This window comes from Canis lupus, chromosome 17, assembly GCF_011100685.1.
Source record: "Canis lupus familiaris isolate Mischka breed German Shepherd chromosome 17, alternate assembly UU_Cfam_GSD_1.0, whole genome shotgun sequence".
Taxonomy (NCBI): domain Eukaryota; kingdom Metazoa; phylum Chordata; class Mammalia; order Carnivora; family Canidae; genus Canis; species Canis lupus.
The window spans coordinates 36,099,854-36,117,836 of NC_049238.1; the positions used below are offsets into that span (position 1 = coordinate 36,099,854).

Here is a 17,983-nt window from a genome sequence, read left to right on the forward strand (position 1 = left end):
AAAAGAAGTGGCCATTCGTTTCCTCTTCTCGGCCTCCCTGTCCTCCCCTTCATCCTTCTTCTAAGAAGTCTGGTGGAAACTTCCTTAAAAGTCCTATCTATGTGCACCACCCTATCTTAGAAGACTTGCAACATTTATTCTCAGTGTCCTCGGTTTACCTTCCAATGGAAGTATTACTGGAAAGAGATTCCACAGCATTCGACTAGGAGTCACAAATATTGTAGGTATAAATAGCAAGGAGTGGGAGAGTCACCCCGAGACTGGGTCTCCATTGAGTCTTTAGGAATCCAAAAGATGTGCCATCATCTGTTACAATGTTGGTGAGACCCCATCACCACTGGGCACAGAGGGGGTTTCTTTTTTCCCTCTAACCACTTCAAAGCACATTATGGATCTTGTGGGTCTTTTTTTTTTTTTAATTAAGTTTTTAATTTTAATTCCAGTGTAGTTAACATACAGTGTAATATTAGTTTCAGGTGTACAATATAACGATTCAGAAATTCCATCCATGATCCAGTACTCATCACGACAAGCACACTCCTTGATCCCATCACCTATTTCACTCCTCCCCTCTCCCCCATCTCTGGTAACCATGAGTTTATTCTCTATATTGTTAAGAGTCTGTTTATTGGTTTTTTCTCTGCCTCTTTTTCCCCCTTAACTCATTTGTTTTGTTTCTTAAATTCCACATATGAGGAGTTCATATGGTATTCATCTTTCTCTGACTGACTTATTTTGCTTAGCATTATACTCTCTAGCTTCATGTCATTGGAAATGGCAAGATTTCATTCTTTCTCATGGCTGAATAATATCCTGTTGTATATATATACCACATCTTCTTTATCCATTTATCTATCGATAGACACTTGGCTACTATAGATGATGCTGCTATAAATATCGGGGTGTGCATATCCCTTTGAATCAGATCTGGTGTTTTGACAACACCTTCATGGGGCTTGAAAGCCAAAAAGTCTTATATCTTCATTTAATAGTTAAGGAAATCACAGGGCAGAGGTTGAATGACACTTGCAGGTGGAAAGCCTGTGCTAGAATCCGGGTTTTCTTTGTTCCAGTTGGTTCCCTCTCCTTGTTCTCATTGATCACAAAATATTTTTAGACAATCCACTGGCAGGGACAGTATTTGTAAACAAAACAGCTGTCAGCCACCTGCTTGGAGAGAGAAAGGTAGCACCTCGAATATTGCCAATCTATCTTAAGGCTCGCTCTGAGGCCAGGACCTCAGATGTCCGTTGACTTCCATTCCAAGACCTTGGAGGTTACAACCAGATGGAAATGGAGAAGAGGACCAGAGTCCACAGGGAAATGAAGGATGGAAAGTTTCTAATTAGAAACAACTTGGACTTTGGTTGGATTATTCTTCTTGTCTCAGAAACCTTCCACAGAATGACTTCCCTCCCTCCATTGTCTTTGTATGTTTTGCTATTTTTGAATTGGCATATTTACACATTTTAAATTTTTCTTTTTTGTCAAATAAAGTAAAGCAATTTTGAGTGGCCAAATATCTCCTGAAGCAGATCTTGAGAAGCAGAATAATGAGGTTTTCAATCATGCACATGACTGACAATTAGCTAATAAAAATCCTTTTTCCCCCCTATTTCCTCAACAGTCAGTTCTCAGAAAAACAATCATTTACTGTACATACCCTATTTACCAGCAAGGTTAAAAGTTCAGGCAAAGAAAGACATCAAAATATTTACATTAAAGCAAATCAGTGTTTCTATACCGTGTCTGGCTCTGCAGATTCAGGATCGAGCCCTGTCACGCTTTGGAGAGCACAGGAAGCTCTGGAAGGCTGGCCCTACGCTTCTCAGGCTCTTTCTCTTGAAGACTGTTTTCTTTTTCTGAGACTGCTGTCTTGGCTACCCCTGCTTTTTAGAGCTTTCCTTTCTTTTGATGTTTTACGCATTATAGCTTGGGTCTTTAGGACACCACCAGAATGTTTTTACTGATGGCATGTTTCTATTATTTCCTTGATACATTTATTTGTTTTCTATCCTCAACTTTTACGGGTTAAGATAAGGAGGATAGTCACCATTACTGAATCTGTCCTTTGTGCTTTCATACAGTATTGCAAATATCCTCTTGCATCCATTTGGTAAATTTGGAAACTGAAGTTCAGGGACCCAAGAGCTTGCTGGAGACCATGCAGGCCAGAATTGGGGCACATCTGACTGGGTTCTTTTATTTCTGGAGGCTCCATTGCTCTGACCCTAAAGGAAGGGCCCCAGCACTGACCATGTCTTTAGAAATATTTTCTCCTGGGTCACTCTTGTCTCAAGAAGAGACAGGTCAAAGAAAGGCAGATGGTCTTTACCTAACACGAACAGCGCCCTCCCCGAGGAATGACACATGAGGGCTGGAGCGGAGGCCACGTGAGCAGCAGGCCAGGTACCCATGCTCTGGGGACCAGTGAGCCACCCTCACCTGTTGTCACCATTCTGCCACCCAGCAGATACCTGTAGAGCTCTGGCTGTCACTGAGACAAGGACCCCAGCATCGTTGGCCTTGGCCATCTGGGCAAGACAAGGTATTGCTATAGGTGCCAGTAGGAGACACTGCGTTGGAAGCAGCTCATCTGTCCACCAGCACGGACCCCAGAGGTGAAACGTGGAGCCCAAAGCACTCCTCAACTGCCCCTATGTCAGCAAGCAGGGCAGAAGGAAGGGGCTTCTGTTCACATGATTCTGCCCCGGGCCCATCCTTTCTGGGGTCCTGCCCCACCCCAGTAACTAGCTGGGTATGAACTGCCCAGCTTAGTCCTGTCCTCAGGGGCTCCAGGCATGAGTGGTTCAGAGCCGGCACTCACCAGGCCCAGATGGTATCCCCGTTCCACCCACCCCCTGTGGGAATGGGGTCCCCTTGCGGGGGGCACAGGCCTCCCCTTCTACTAGTGTCATGAAGCTCTATGTGGGTCTGAAGAGACCCTGCCAATCACTGCTGGGGGCACACATATTTGCTGTTCCTCACATGCTCAAGAAGCACACCCCTCACACCCACTGCACACACAAACACACCTACCCACAACCTGCACACATCCCAGACACTCACATACCTATCTGCACACACCAGGGACACCCACAGGTATACACATGTGCTCCACAGGTGTACACACACATCATAGACTCCCCCCCCCACAACCCACTCCTCACGTGCACACTGCACAGATACCCACCACACACACCCCTGCAGATATGCAGGTGCTCATGTACTACAGACACCCACAGCCAGTCACACATGACACACACATACCACACATGCACACAGTGAACACACACAAACACGAGTATAGACAACCTACACCCAGACCACGCATGTGCTATACCTACAACCAGTCACATACACACCACACGTGTACTTACCATATGCACCATACACAGCAAGACACATACTCAACAACCCACACCACACTCACATGCACACACCCACATGGCAGACACACGTACAAGAGATGGCCACGCTCACATCCACGCCCTACAGACACATAAGCACACATACACACACACCATAGATACACATACCACATATATACATCCCCCACATGCACACATGCACCCCCACACAATACTCACACGACCATACCACACACCCCCTTATTACACACACACGTGCGTGTGCACACACTCATTCTCACACCCCCGTTATTGACTCTGATAATTCTAGGGCAGCCTGCCAGAACCATAGATGAACTGCCAAACACCTGTACTTCTCAAAGAGATAGATGACAGGTATGTGGAGGAGTTACTGTTTGTGAAGTAACTTCTTGAGGAAATAAAAATGCAGATACAAGGTAACCTAACAGAGCTGTGTTCTGCTGCCTCTAGAGGTTCCAAAAATAAAAATAATGGAATAAGGATTGTTAAAGGGCTGCCGGTGGAATACCAGTAGTTTGGGATGATACATTTCCCTCCTTTTTGCTCTTCTTCTTCAAATGGCAGCAACCACTCCTGCTACTGCTGTATCTCTTTTCATCTCCTTCTCCATCCCACTGACTCTCAAACAGCCTCCCTGTTAGCTGGGACCCCTGGGCACCTCTGACTGATTCCTTCCGGATCCCCCAACTAGCTTCTCAGAAGAGCAAAGACCAAATTCACTTCACCAACATTTACTCACCACCTACGTAAGGCAGGCATATGTTGGGCTTTGGAGGTAAAAGGTGTTACCACAGAGCTCTGACCTCAAGGGGCCCAGAGAGCAAAGCTAGCAGCTGTGCTCACCAGTCTTCTGGGATCTTGTCAAATGCAGATTCTGGTGCCAGGGGGGCCGGGGGCGGGGGGCTCTACCTTTTTGACCCTCCAACCGCACTTTGCGTAGTAGACAGTTTTCAGAAACAAAGTCTGCCCACATCCCGGCGCCTCTTGCAAGGACCCTCACATGATTGTGGCACAGGCCAATGCCAACAGGACCAGTGTTTACAGAGAGGTAGGGGCTCAGGTGACCACATCTGCCCGCAGTTGTGCTGTAGCCATAAAGGGGACCCTGGGACTAGGCGTGGATCACTTGACTTCCAGTCGCCCTCTGTTTTCAGTTATGCTCTGGTGCTTTCTTCCAATTGTCCCTTACAGGTCACACTCCTTTTTAAGGGAAAATGGCTTAGCTTTTACATATTTATAAAATATGGAGAAGCAGCATGGTAGGAGAGTGGGGGGGGGACCAGACCACTCTGGATTTAAATCCAGGATGCACTAATTTTATGATTTGGAGCAAATGGAAACTCAGTTTTCTTTTCTTTTGTTTTTTATTGGGGTTCAATTTGCCAACATATAGCATAACACCCAGTGCTCATCCCATCAAGTGCCCCCCTCAGTGCCTGTCACCCAGTCACCTCCTCCCCCCGCCCACCTCCCTTTCCACCATCCCTTGTTTGTTTCCCAGGAAACTCAGTTTTCTTAACCAAAACCAAAGAACAATCATCCCATCTCTGGAGCCTGTTACTGGGACTGGAAATATAGCTGACCCCATGGGTTTGAATGGAGCAGGTCCACTTATACGTGGACTTTCTGTGGTACACTACTGCAATGTGTTTTCCCTTCTTTATAATTATCCCAATAAGATTTTTTTCTCTAGTTTACTTTATAGGAAGAACACAGTGTATAATACATATAATATATAAAGGATGTGTGAATCCACTGTCATGTTATCGGAAACACTTCTGGTCAATAGCAGTCTATTAGTAAAGTTCGGGGAGTGGCAAAGCTAGACCCAGATTTTCGATTGTGTGTGTGTGTGGGGGGGAGTTGGGGCCCCTAACCCCCATTTGGTTCAAGAGTCAACTGTAATATGTGAACCATCAAAAGTTGTGTCCTAAGCAAATGAAATCCTCAGATGGTAGCTGGAATTATTCTAAAGACACATTTATTAACCCATATACTTATATCACTGGAAATGCAGTACCTGTAGATTTGGGGAAAGTGAGGCAGGGATACTAGGCTGAAGGAGTCGCCTTCCAGTCATGAGGACTCAGAATGGCTTTTGAGGTCCTGCTAAGTTATGTAAAAAGGGAGACAGAGCCATGATTACAGAAGTGAGAGCATAAGGCATAGGCAGATCTTTAAGGGGTGACCCAAAACTCATTATTTGGGGACATCGGTCCTCCCTGGACACCCATGAGTCAAAGCTAGACATTCCCCAGGTTGACTCTCTTCTGCTGGATAAAAGCAAAAGTGACTCAAAAGTATCTCAGTACTGACAAGAAGACATTTAGATCCAGAAATCTCGAGTTGAACCATTTGTCAGAAAGCCTCAGCAGAGAGACAAGCATGTTGCAGCTTGCCCAGACTATGAAACCCTCACTGCTGTTGAAAACTGAATCAAAGAACCCAATGTGGGGATTCACGTGAAGGAAGCCAGGCCCAGCTGTTTTAATTATAGTGCCTTCCTGAGCCAGGTGCCCACACGTGGAGCAGGGCAGGAAAGTGGATTGCTTTCACTCAGTTTTTATGTCCCCTGGATGCGTGTCTCTTACTGGCACACCTGATGGAAAGGAACCATGTGGGCCAAGAAGCATGAGAAGGTAGCTACTTCACATCCATGTGTGATCACCTCAGCCTGGGCACGTGGACGGGGCCAGGTTTTGGCCGGGCTTGAAGTCTGTGCACCCTTAATTTCAGAGCCACTTGCAAACATCTTAGAGGTACTGGCGTGAAAGGGAGAGGATCTGGAAGGCCGGGAAATAACATCACCATTTTCCAGAGGAATGGGTTCTAAAAACTACAGAAGAGCAGACTCACTCTAATTTCCCAACAAACCCAGAAGAGGCATTTGACAAGGCTCTTAAGCATTTGGGAAGAAAGTGGTGGTCTCTAAGAGGCAACACGAGTTCTCTAAGAGAAAGTCATTCCATGCTAACCTCATTTCCTGTTTTGACGAGCTTCACCAGAACAGTCGATTAGGGGAATGCCCCAGAAAGTGTGTCTTGCTTTCAGTAAAGCATCTGAAAACCTCTCATTGTATCCTATGTACATAAGATACACAAGCTGGGCCAGTTGATGGTATAACCGGGCGAATTCACAGTGGTGGGGGTGACATTCCCAAAGAGGGCAGGCCATGGCATGCTGTTGGTCCTGCTACGCCTACTCCCATGCCCACTGCCAGAGATGACCAGGCTGGCCAAGCCATCCACTTGATCTCAACAGCTCAGACTAGCCAGTGTTTTCTCCCCACTGGCAGATGAGGTTTGAAATGATTTTCTGCAGCTCTACACAGAGAAGGTTGAAGGCTCCAAGGTGACAGGGCTTCTTCAGTTCCAGTCACATCCTTTAGAGGGAAGCAGGGATATTGCTTCCATGGAGACCAATGGGGTCCTGTCCCACATTCCATTTTAAAACTGACTTGGAGGGATCCCTGGGTGGCGCAGCGGTTTAGCGCCTGCCTTTGGCCCAGGGCGCGATCCTGGAGATCCGGGATCGAGTCCCACATCAGGCTCCCGGTGCATGGAGCCTGCTTCTCCCTCTGCCTGTGTCTCTGCCTCTCTCTCTCTCTCTCTGTGTGACTATCATAAATAAATGAAAAAAAAAATTAAAAAAAAATAAATAAAATAAAACTAACTTGGAGGGAGACACTGATGGCACATTGGTCACATGTGCAAATCACACAAACCTCTCAGGACAAAATGAACTCACACCATCAACTCACAAGAGTGAGAAGGCAGGAATGAAACGAGACAGGAGCAACGGTGAAGCCCAGATTTTTCTGAAAAAACACAGTTCACTGGAAGAGTCCAAAATTCGATTCTAGCTATGCTGCTACATACTTGAATGTGACCAGAGATGACAAAGTAGAACATTTGAGAGTCTTCACCTTTACTTTTTAATTCTTTCCATAATACTGAACTCTTTCTTGGGGTGTTAGACAGGCACTAAAAATCCTTTCCCTACTTCTGATATGGCCTTGTTGTGAGGACAAAATAAGTCAGAGGTGGTAAAGTGCTTTGAAAAAGGGAAAGCTCTGAAATTCAAAATAGTATTATTATTTGTTGTAAGGTGCTTTCCCTCCAAAAAAAGAAAAAAAAAAAAAAAAAAAAAAAACCTCTGACAGCCTGTGAGTGATAAGCAGAAAATGATTCAGCTTTGGCTTCTGTTTCTCCAGCTGTAACCCCAGATTGGCTGAGCTTGCGGAGTGGCCCCAATGAGCCCATTTCAAATCGTGAACTCACAAAATTCCAAACTCCTCCTTTGGCCATCTGCTTTTCCAAAAGTTCTTCCTGGACAGTGCTTCCCACTGTCCTAAACTCTGGTAATTAAATCATCATTCAGACAGCTCCCTTTCCAGGGCTAGGGATGCAAAGATGCAAATCGAGTAAACAGCCAGAGTGAATGCCAAGTGACTTGGGTTAGAGTGCTGGACTTTTGTAGGTATTTTAAGTTCTTTCAGATCCTACCATGCAATCCTTGGAAAGCATGTCACTCTTGCTACTGCATATCCCTGGCTCAAAAGGTAAATGAAAAATACACTGCAGGCCAAACACAGGAGAGCAGGCCCTGGCCAAATTAACTTACTGAGATAACCACCTTACACTTCTCTTGCATTCAGTGTGATTTCACTTGGCAGTTACAGGCACCAGAGTTCACCTAGACAGAGCTGTCTGGTAGACTTTCTGTGATGACACATGTGTTTTATATCTGCGCTGCCCAATATGCCAACCATAGCCACGTGTGGATACTATATTTAACTTAACTACAGTAAAAAGGAATTAAAAATGTAGTTCCTCAGTCACACAGCCATGTTTTAAGTTTTCATGAGACATGTGTAGCTAGTGGCTACCATATTGGACAATACAACCCTAGACCAACAGTTCTTAATCTTGGCTACATGATAGAATTACCTGGGGAGTCTCAAAAAAATACTAATGTCTGCCCTTGCATCCCAAATTCTGTTGTGATTGGTCCTAGGGGAGCCTGGGCATTGGATTTATTAAAATTCCTGGGTAATTCTAACGTCTGGCCAGAATTCAGAACCATTGCCCCAGCCGCCGAGAACTGTGTGTTCCATTCTTGTTTGTTCCTCTTGTTATCCTTGTGAACTAATTATCCTGAAAATACCACATGAGTAATTTCTGCTTCTCCCTGAGCCTGTGACTTCCACCTTTTCCAGGTCATAAATACCCTTAGTGGGTTAATTTCTGATAAATGGGCAGAGGATATAATTTAGTTCTGCTCAAAAGCACAGGTGAGAGAGATCTTCTTCCAAACAAGATCCCCTGGTTCTGGGATAGGGGGATGTGTCTTAAGGGGCTGACTTAAGTCTGTGTGAGCAACCCATGAGGCACATCCACAAACCCACAACTGGGCCTATGCTCCATGTACTCTCAGGGGCTTTGTCTCTGCTTCCCCATGACACATTTCTGTACTACCTCCTCCTCTTCTAGAACTCTGAGAAACAGATCCAGCTGAGAGGAGGGAAAAGAACCTCAGGGCAGGGTGAGATCTTTGGGATCATCCAGTCTTCTTGGTGTTCTGCAGAGGAAAGCAGCATCCAGAGAAGTTAGGTGATTCACCCAAGCAAGAGTTGGCAGAGCGAGGATGAGGGTCTCATACTCCAGATCATTGAGGACACATTTCTCTGCTACTTGGTTGCCTTTAATCTTCCAGGACCATATGCAAATGTAATTTAATTTAAGGACATTGATTAGCAAGTCAAAGCTTGGTTTCAGGTGAGAATCTGATTATTTAGACAACAGACAGTTTATGATCAACCTTTCCTGCTGGGTAGTATATTGACAGAGAGCCTGCGTCCTCACCTTAACTACTCCATTTACCTCCTCACACCATCAGAGGTAAATGGACTCACAATTTCCTCATCCACCAAACATTGGTTTGGATACCAGACTATTCAACATCACAGTGTCACTATGAGAAGTGATAAGGCAATGGATCCAGTCAATACATAACTATTGAGTAGAGTGTTAGGTGCTGGGATGGACTGGGAAATAAGACCGACTAGAATTTTCCTCCACAGAGCTAAAATTTGGAAGGCAAGTGAGAGGAACACAGCTAATTAATAAATGAACAAACAGGATATTGTTGCTATTGGCAAGTTCCATGAGGAAAATAAAATAGGGTCATGAAATAGAAATAGCGGGGGTAAGGGGTTGTCTCAGGACAGGTGGTCAGAGAGAGCCTCCCCGAGGAGGAGGCATTGCAGGACACACTGTACCATGCTCTAGAGATCAACCCTAGAGAGGGTTGAGATTATCATCGTGGTTGACTGAGAAATTAATTCTGAGAAGCATGAAACACCATCACTTTAAATCATTCGTGGACATCTGCTAAGCTTAAAAGTGAAGGCTGACAAAAGCGATGAAGGCAGCTACCAACGGCCTCTCTGACCAGGTCCCCAGGAGGACTGAGTTGTTCCATTAAGGGTTGGGGACGAGGGTAGTACTCCACTGAAGGAATGCTTTGACATTTACACCCATTCTATAGAATGTTTGGTTGCCATCCCAGAGGCTCAGATTTGAAGGGTGAATTGAAGAAACCAGGGCATGTACATGAAATGAGTAGGCTGTACATCCATGATGACTGCATGATGCCACCCTACACCTTGTGAGCAAAGCCCCAGCATTAGGCTAGAGGCACTGGGAAGACCAGGGTAGAGTTGGTCCTATCCAAATTATCTCTAGAACATGGCACACAGTATGCCCCAAAGAAACCTTGTGGAATGAAGAAATGAATGGGTGACTGATGGGAGGGGGCAGAGGAGGCAGCTGAGAAGACAGAGGCCTCTAGCAGAAAGCTCAAGGTTGGTGATGGTTTTGGGGTCACCATTTGCAGACCATGATCAGAATATGAGTGAAAAGAGAGTTCCAAATGTCTTCCAGGGTTTTCCTCAAATGTCACACGGGCCAATACTGACTCTAGAGAGGTCTTCTAGAGCTGTGGAAGAAAAAGGCAGGGCAAACAAGGCTGAGTAATAAGAGATTCAAGTTGAACGCTCTTCTAAAGATGTCATCGTGATCTGGGTGGTTACGGCAGGGTTTACCCGTGGTGCTATAGAAATTAATCTCAAATGCTATTTGTTTTCTTCCAGCTAATGCTTGAGTATAGCTAATAAGCAAACAATTCATTTTTCTTGAGTTTTGCTTTTAATGAAGGAAAAGGGATTAAGACACACAGGGACTGGTCAGATCAATAGGAAACTGGCTAGACGAGACTGTGACCACGACATCACAAACACATCATCGTGAATGTGGAGGCCCTTGGAGTCCACAGCAGTTAGGATCAGGCCCCAGGGGAAACCCTTCACCTGCACTCCGGCTGTGGGCAGCAGGTAGAGGCACTGGAGGGGGCCGAGTCCTGATTTTTCTGTGTCTGTGTCATTTTCGATCAACTGTGTCATACAGCTTCCTGTTTCATCTCCCAGTTATTCTGAAACAAAAACATGCATGAAAAACACAGGTCACTGCCAACCGCATTGAGAGACAGTCACTCCAGTACATGGAAACCGAAAAGGGAAAGACAGATCATAAATGCCACAGTAAGCTGGGGAATCAAATTTATCAGCATCTATTCAAATAGTGATAATCAACGAAAATTGCGGGTGGCAATGGGGAGGGGGGCAGGGCATTCGTTTAAAAATAATTCACAAGAGACTGAAAAGGCAGATGTTCCCAGAAGCCCACTACCTGTTTACTGAAAATTGAAGTTAGTTCTGACCGTCCGGGTCAGGTCTACTGCTGGAACACACTGAGGCTTTTCCCCTACATGTTTCTGTTGGTCTCCCTAAAGGGTCACACAGGACTTTCAGGACAACTCCGATGTTTGCCCAGGTGATGCACGAGCATCAGTCTCCAATGGTCCAAAGGGATGTGAGAGAGAATTGTAGAATTGTAGCCCAATGAGGATGGACCAGGAGGATGGTGGTTGAACTTCCACTCCCCTATTATTTCCCCATCTCAGGAGCATGAGCCTCCCAGGTACATGGAAGCATCGTGAACAGATGGGCTTCCACCAAGAAGCCTTAGTGAGGTGGAGGGAAGAAAAGAGAAGGGCAGCTCGTGATCAGATAAAGGAGTGGGGAGGGTGGCTGGCCAAACAAAAACCTTGACATGGCTCAGACAGCTCTAAGGACTATGGTTCTAATAAAAACAACTTTGCTACTTGAGACCAGTACGATGTGGCTCCCAAGCAGCACATTGTTTGTGGAAGCTTATTCTCAGTTCCCAAACAAGTGAAAGGATGATTCCAAAGACAGGCAGAGGTCCGGGTCAATTCAGAAATACAGACAGTGTCACCTCCCCCAAAGATGGTGGCCCTACAAGCCAGCTTTGTGCTTACATTTGTGGCTCAGACATGTGGGGGTGGAAGACAAGGCAGGAGACAGAAATGCCATGGGAGGGAGGTCAAACCTCACACCTGCCTACACTTTCCAGCCATCTTCTCTGACCAGGTAGTATTTATCATTGGTTAGAGAAGGAACAGGCTCTGCCTGTCTACTCAAAGCCCCCGTGGGTACTGCTGTCCCCTCCACATGAGACCTGCCCAAGATGCAACCCTGAGTTCACCAGGAAAACCAGCAGCCCCCTGCCCCTCCCCATTTCCTGACTTTTGTTAATGGCACAAAATTCTCTGTAAAAAGGGAGGAAGGGGCACATGATTTTGGAACAACCCCATCCTCCCCCTAGAGACTCATTCACAATGCACATACAAACGACCCTGAGAATTTAGGAAATAAAGAAAGCTGTTGAAATTCATTTATTGTGTGCTTCCCAAACATATCTGGAGCAGAACCCTTTTCACACTAGCAGCCTTTGCCAGCGGGGTTCTGCTGAGTGGCAGAGGTCAAAGCTTCTCTTACCCACTCATTGTTCCTGCTGTCCCGACATTTCACATGGCAGTTGTGATAGTCTGTATTTATTTCTTGAGACTCTGTATTGTTTTTCCTTATATCTTTCCCCTAAACCTTCTGTTCAAGTGAGTTAGCTGATTCCCATCAACCCCTGCAGCCTTAGTTTTTTCCTCAGAAGCCCTATTTGCCCGTGGCAGTCGGGCTTTCTGAGAGGTGATAAATTTGGCTCTGTGGTTATCTAACATTCTAAGAAGAATGCTGCCCAGATGAGTCTGCTGGGAAAACCAGCTTCCTGATTTGTGTCCTATGAGCTAGCATTTTCTAACGTGACTTAAAGTCTGGAAACTGGACACAAGATGTCTTATGTGGTGCCTCTCTGGGTGGGCAAAGAGAAACAGGAACGAAGAAATGCATCAGTTATGGGCGTGGGTACAAGGGAAAACCTGGTTCCTTTAGTTTCACCATTGAAATAGAGAGGTGGCTAAGGAACTTGCACTCTCTTCCAGTGATTCCCCACTTTTGAGGGATTAAAAAAAAAAAGTACAACAGCCAGGCAGATGTTAGCAACAAACACTCAACCACGCAGGTCTTGACCTATATCACAAAGAGTGAGACATGGTCGGGCCTTAAGGATCATCTGGTCAACCTTCATTGTACAAGCACCCACATGGAGGAATTCAGCAATCTTCCTAAGGTCACACTGGAAGCTGACACCACTGGGACTGAGACCTGGGGTCCCTCCTACTTAGATTCTCAATTCCAGCTTCCCCTATAAGACCTGAGCTAGCTCATTTAGGAGCTTTTGCATGGATAAGTAAAATCCATAATGACTCCATTTTGGCCTGGCTGTCTAGCTATCACTGAAAAAACTGAAGATAACCCATTCAGGAACTTTAAAAGATTTGTCCCTCATTCAGAGCCAATCATACATTTGGCTTCCCGTTTGCTGGCATCCACTGGGAGTGGGTGGAAACTGCCAGCCCGGTGTTGGACAGTCCCAGAGGAGCTTCAGGTCACATGTTACCCCTTTGCTCTTACTCCCCGTTTGGCTGAATTACACTATTCCTGACCATCTCTAATATGCAAGGGGCCCCAATTAGTTCTCCCCATTGTGTACACAACTTCCCTCTCCCTCAGATCCAAAGGATGGCCTCAGGGTCAGACACATCACACTGCAAATACAAGCCCTCATCAGGGACTTGATTTTCTGGATGTTCCCTGAGCTAGCTCCCCAACCTTGCCCTTTCTGCTCCTAATGGCAGAGGAACAGCTCTAGACATGGGAAACTGAGAAGGAGTGACAAAACAGTAGCTCAGACACCCACTCCCAGACTGGATGGTTCCCTGGATGGCTTCACCCAGGCCTCTTTCTCAGGCAGTAAGTATGAGGGCACAGGGCTGGGGAAGCAAAGCCATAGACTTCAACTGGCTGTAACATCCACGGCACTGCCAATCCCTCACTGCTGAAAGGCCAGACCAGTGCCCCCAGTCACCAATGTGTAAAACGCATTATTCTACACTGAAGTCTTTTCAACGCTTGGGAAAATGACAAGCCAGGCACTCACATCCTGTTCATGCTGACTCACGGTGGATTCTGACAGTGTTGGGAGCCAACTTTTTAAGATTTCGAAACAGCTGCCCAGGGGGATAGGATGTATTCAACAGCACCAAGGTGTCCAGCTCTCAGAAGCCCACTGTTTTTATTTTTCAAGAAGTTAAAACTGAGAGGGCACGGCCAGGAAGCGTTCGTTGCTTATCACAGACTAATTTCAGAGATAAGTGATATGGGTCCCTTGTGTAAATTATTAGGGTTCTATGCTGCCAGACGCATCAGGGCAGGGGAGAGAGAAATCTACTCTTGAGGGGCCCCCCTTCCCTTGTTTCTGAGGGGGGCTCCCATTTCTCAAGCTAAAGCCACGTAACTCTGAGCAGACTTAGAGCCTTTCCTGAGGGGATCTCCCTTGAGCAGCAGTTTTCGCAAAGTGTTCCACACATCATTACAGACCTACATGTGGTTCAGAAACACTCCGTGTCCCTCAAAACCCCTGTCAGCAGAGCATGAGCCTATCCCAGGGCGGCCCCAGAACACACCCAGATTCTCTTGGCCATCACTTATCGAGCACATTCCATATGCCAGACACCATCCCAGAAGTGCTCTCTCCCTTTGGCATGACATCGGCCTCTCAGGTTGGTGCCATGAGGCTCATCCCTCCCACCTGGAAGGCCAGGGAGGGCACCACAACTAGTTAGTAAAGAGTGGCACCCGGATTCCCACCTAGCATCCTGATCAAGATGTTCTGGCCCTCTTCTGAGAGGAACAGGAGCTCACAGGTGATTCACATACCTTGTCCCTCTGTGGATCCTGGGAGTTTGTCCACCCTCTGGTACAGAGAGGTGCCTATTAAACATCTCCCCCCAATTCATACCAAAGGTGGGAAGAGAGACCAGAGCAGGCAACCCAAGGATGGCCCTCACTGGATTATTGCCTGTGGCAGTCAGGCCATCGCCCCCTCACCCTGGCCACTTTCTCTAGCCTTAACATAAAACCCACTTTTCAAAGAATTAAACCTCAAAACACTTTTAGCAGACCTATAGTCCGGTTAGCACTGTGAAAACTCCAAATTACAGGTAAAGTTGTCTAGTTACCGAGGGATGCAAAGTTCTGAAGGGCTGGATTTCCCGCTATGGCTCAGCTGTGCAGGGCACATGAAGGGACCAGGTACTAGAGGGAAGATGGATGCAACCAACACGTTCCATCAGACGCGGCCCTTTAGGTATTGTAATCACCCATGGCCTATGGCCCTCACCAGGGCTTCTCAACACTGGCCTCTGAGCCAGCAGCACCACACCACATGAGAATGTGTCAGAAATACAAATTCCCAGGCCCTTTCTCAGATCTTCTAGACTGGAAATGCTGGCGGTGGCGCCCAGGAATGTCTGTTTTCATAAGCCCCCGGGTGGGTCAGGTGCACACCCAAGAATCACCAGTGGTGACTGAAGTTCAGAAGACCCAGTGAAGCTCTCGGACATTGGGCCATGGGCTTGGTCCCTGGTGACTGTGGGTCACCACAGGTTGACCACATACTGATGTTCTCTGTTTAGTTAACTGTTTGCAAGTCCCTCACCAGATGGTTCTCTCCTGAGGTCCCCACAGTGGCAGGAAAGAGCCAGCAGAGGCCATCTGAGACTTTCAACAAGTTCTCGGGGTGACTTGGGGAGAAATGTTGACATGATGGGTCTCTTAATCTCTTTTTCTGGATGCTGCTCATCTGCACAGCATGGGCTGAGCACTGTGGGATACTAAATCGGCTTGAGTCACTGCCCCGGCTCATCCTTTTCTCTTCCAGCCAACCTGCCCGCTCCCTGACCTGCCCTGACATCTGGGGATATTTCTCCCCAATAAAAGAGTAGGAGCTGTTTTCACCAGCTTGACCCTCCTCACCACCACCCTGGAAGGAGAAGTGGGGGCAAAGCCCACTGTGCTTCCGAGCTCTGCTCACGCCGACAACACGCTGGTGGTGGGCACCTGCACCAGGCCCACGGGCGGACAGGTAGGCGGCAACATACAACCAGCTACCCTTCCCCCAAAAAAAACATTAAAAAGGTTTATTATTTTAAAAAAAACTAACCTCATACAGGAAGTAAGAAAAGAAGAAGAAAGAGGAGGAGGAGGAGGAAGACAAACCCAGGCTACGACACTGAAAGTGGCAGAGATGGAGGTGCACACAGATACCACGACATTCCTCAGTTTCCACTGTCCCCGTAGTAGGGGCGGTGGGAAAGGGCAGGGGGGACCCCGAGGAGGGGGAGGTGAGGACTTACAAGGCTGGAGGCGGCAGAGTAAAGAAAGGGACTATGAGTCACGCCGAGGCACAGCCTCGCCAGACGCAGGGCAGGGCATGCGGTGGGACCACGTCCCATTCAGGGCCCTCTCTGCAGGTGTGGCCACGCCAGCCAGACTTGGAGGAGACACCTAAAATGGAAACTGCCATTCGAGATTGTCCCACGCACCGGCTGCCTCTCCTGTCCCACGCTCTGCCCTCCTGTGTGTTTCAGGTGAAGACACAGGAGTTGCCAGGTCACGAGCAACTCCCCGCACGCCCCCTCCCAAGGTGCAAGCCTGGCAGCAGCCAGCTAGAGAGGCGCCCCCACGCCGGGCCCTACCTGCAGCCCTTCTGGACCGCAAGCCCGAACTGGCCTGACCTGCTTTGGTTCCATGGACACTGACTCGAGGCCACTCCAAGTCAGGCAGCAGGAGGCAGGCCAGATGCTTAACCCAGAGTCACCGGCCCTCGCCGAAACGTAGCCCAAGTGGATTTTTAAAAAGAGGGGTATGGGACTCACAGTATCCACTCAAGGATTAGAAGGAGGAAAACCAGAGACACTAAAGAACATTTCCTCTTTCACAGCACCAGACAGTAGGAGAACAGGAAATAGGAGCCCTCCCTCCCCGTGATCAAAAATAAATACAAACACTGTAAAATATGCACGCGTTGAAAAGATATCAATCAAGAGGATTTCAAGTCATTGCTATCGCTGTCAAAGAAAGCCCTTGGTCTTAAAAAAAAAAAAAAGAAGAAGAAGAAAGAAAGAAAAGAAAAAGAAAGACAGAAAGAAAGAAAAAGAAAAAACTGTACAACAAAATCTCAAAATAGAACCAAAACCTGCAAATCATCCTCAAGAGTGTATTAGGAACCCATGTCTTAGCAGGCTGTTGAAAGGTTAATAATTTTCCTACCGAAACTGAATGTGGGTTGTGAAAGAACATTAAAATGAAGAAAATTTCCCCGTGGCTGCTATTTTATTATCACCAAAGCCATCAAGTTTCAGTTTGAGTTATTTGTATTTATTTGTGAAAACAAAGATTAGATAAGTAGAAACATAAACCTCATCCTAATTATTGCCCAGGAGTATCTGATTTTTAAGACAAAAAAATAAGACCACCCCCCCACCACACACACACACAGTCGAGGCAGAAGTCAAAACAACGGAGATCAGAGACTGTACTGCTGTCTCCTTTTATCACTTGAAAAAATGTATTGTCTCGTGTCAAACATTAACATTTCTGTACAGTCTGAGAAGATAATTTGAGAGTCTGTGTGTCCAACTGATGGCTGAAATTTTTCTCAACTGCATGCTCGGGTAGAGAGCTTTTTTTAAATTACAAACAGTGATTTTTGTTTGACTCTTGCAAAAAAAAAAAAAAAAAAAAGGAGTAAGAGCCACACCATTTAATGTTGCAGGCCTGAAACAATGCCATTTAAGTGCTGCCTTCAAAGATCAAATTCTCAGCTTTGAGACATTTATGACCAGGTGGAGCCTGGATGAGACATGGGGTCTAGGGGCAAAAGCTAGATTTCAATTCAGATGTGTGTCTCAGATGCCAGGTGAGCAAGCTTTGTTTTCTGGGGTTTTAAAAGAAATTCACTAGATGAAATGGTTAAATCAAAATCTATGGGTGAGCAAAAACTTCTCTTCACATACTTCCAGCACAACATAAACATCAGAATGAAAAAAAAAAAATAACATGCAAAAAGACCTTCAGTGGTCTCACATCACCGAACAAACTGTTTTTCTACCTATTTTGTGTTGCTGGCTTTTGTTATCAGCCCAATCGGCAAATTGTGGCCAATTTTGTCATGGTTTAAGCAGACATTTTGTTCCCAAACTGCTTTCAACAT

At 46.5% G+C, this 17,983-nt stretch overlaps 1 long non-coding RNA gene across 2 annotated transcripts in view; it reads right to left on the reverse strand.

The window, feature by feature from the left end:
* Positions 1–10,581: 10,581 nt before the first annotated feature.
* Positions 10,582–17,983, reverse strand: part of LOC102156183 — a 106,531-nt gene continuing 99,129 nt past the window's right edge. For both annotated transcript variants that reach the window (XR_005372406.1, XR_005372407.1), the window contains exon 5: positions 10,582–10,883. This is a non-coding gene — a long non-coding RNA (uncharacterized LOC102156183). The remainder of the gene's footprint in view (positions 10,884–17,983) is intronic.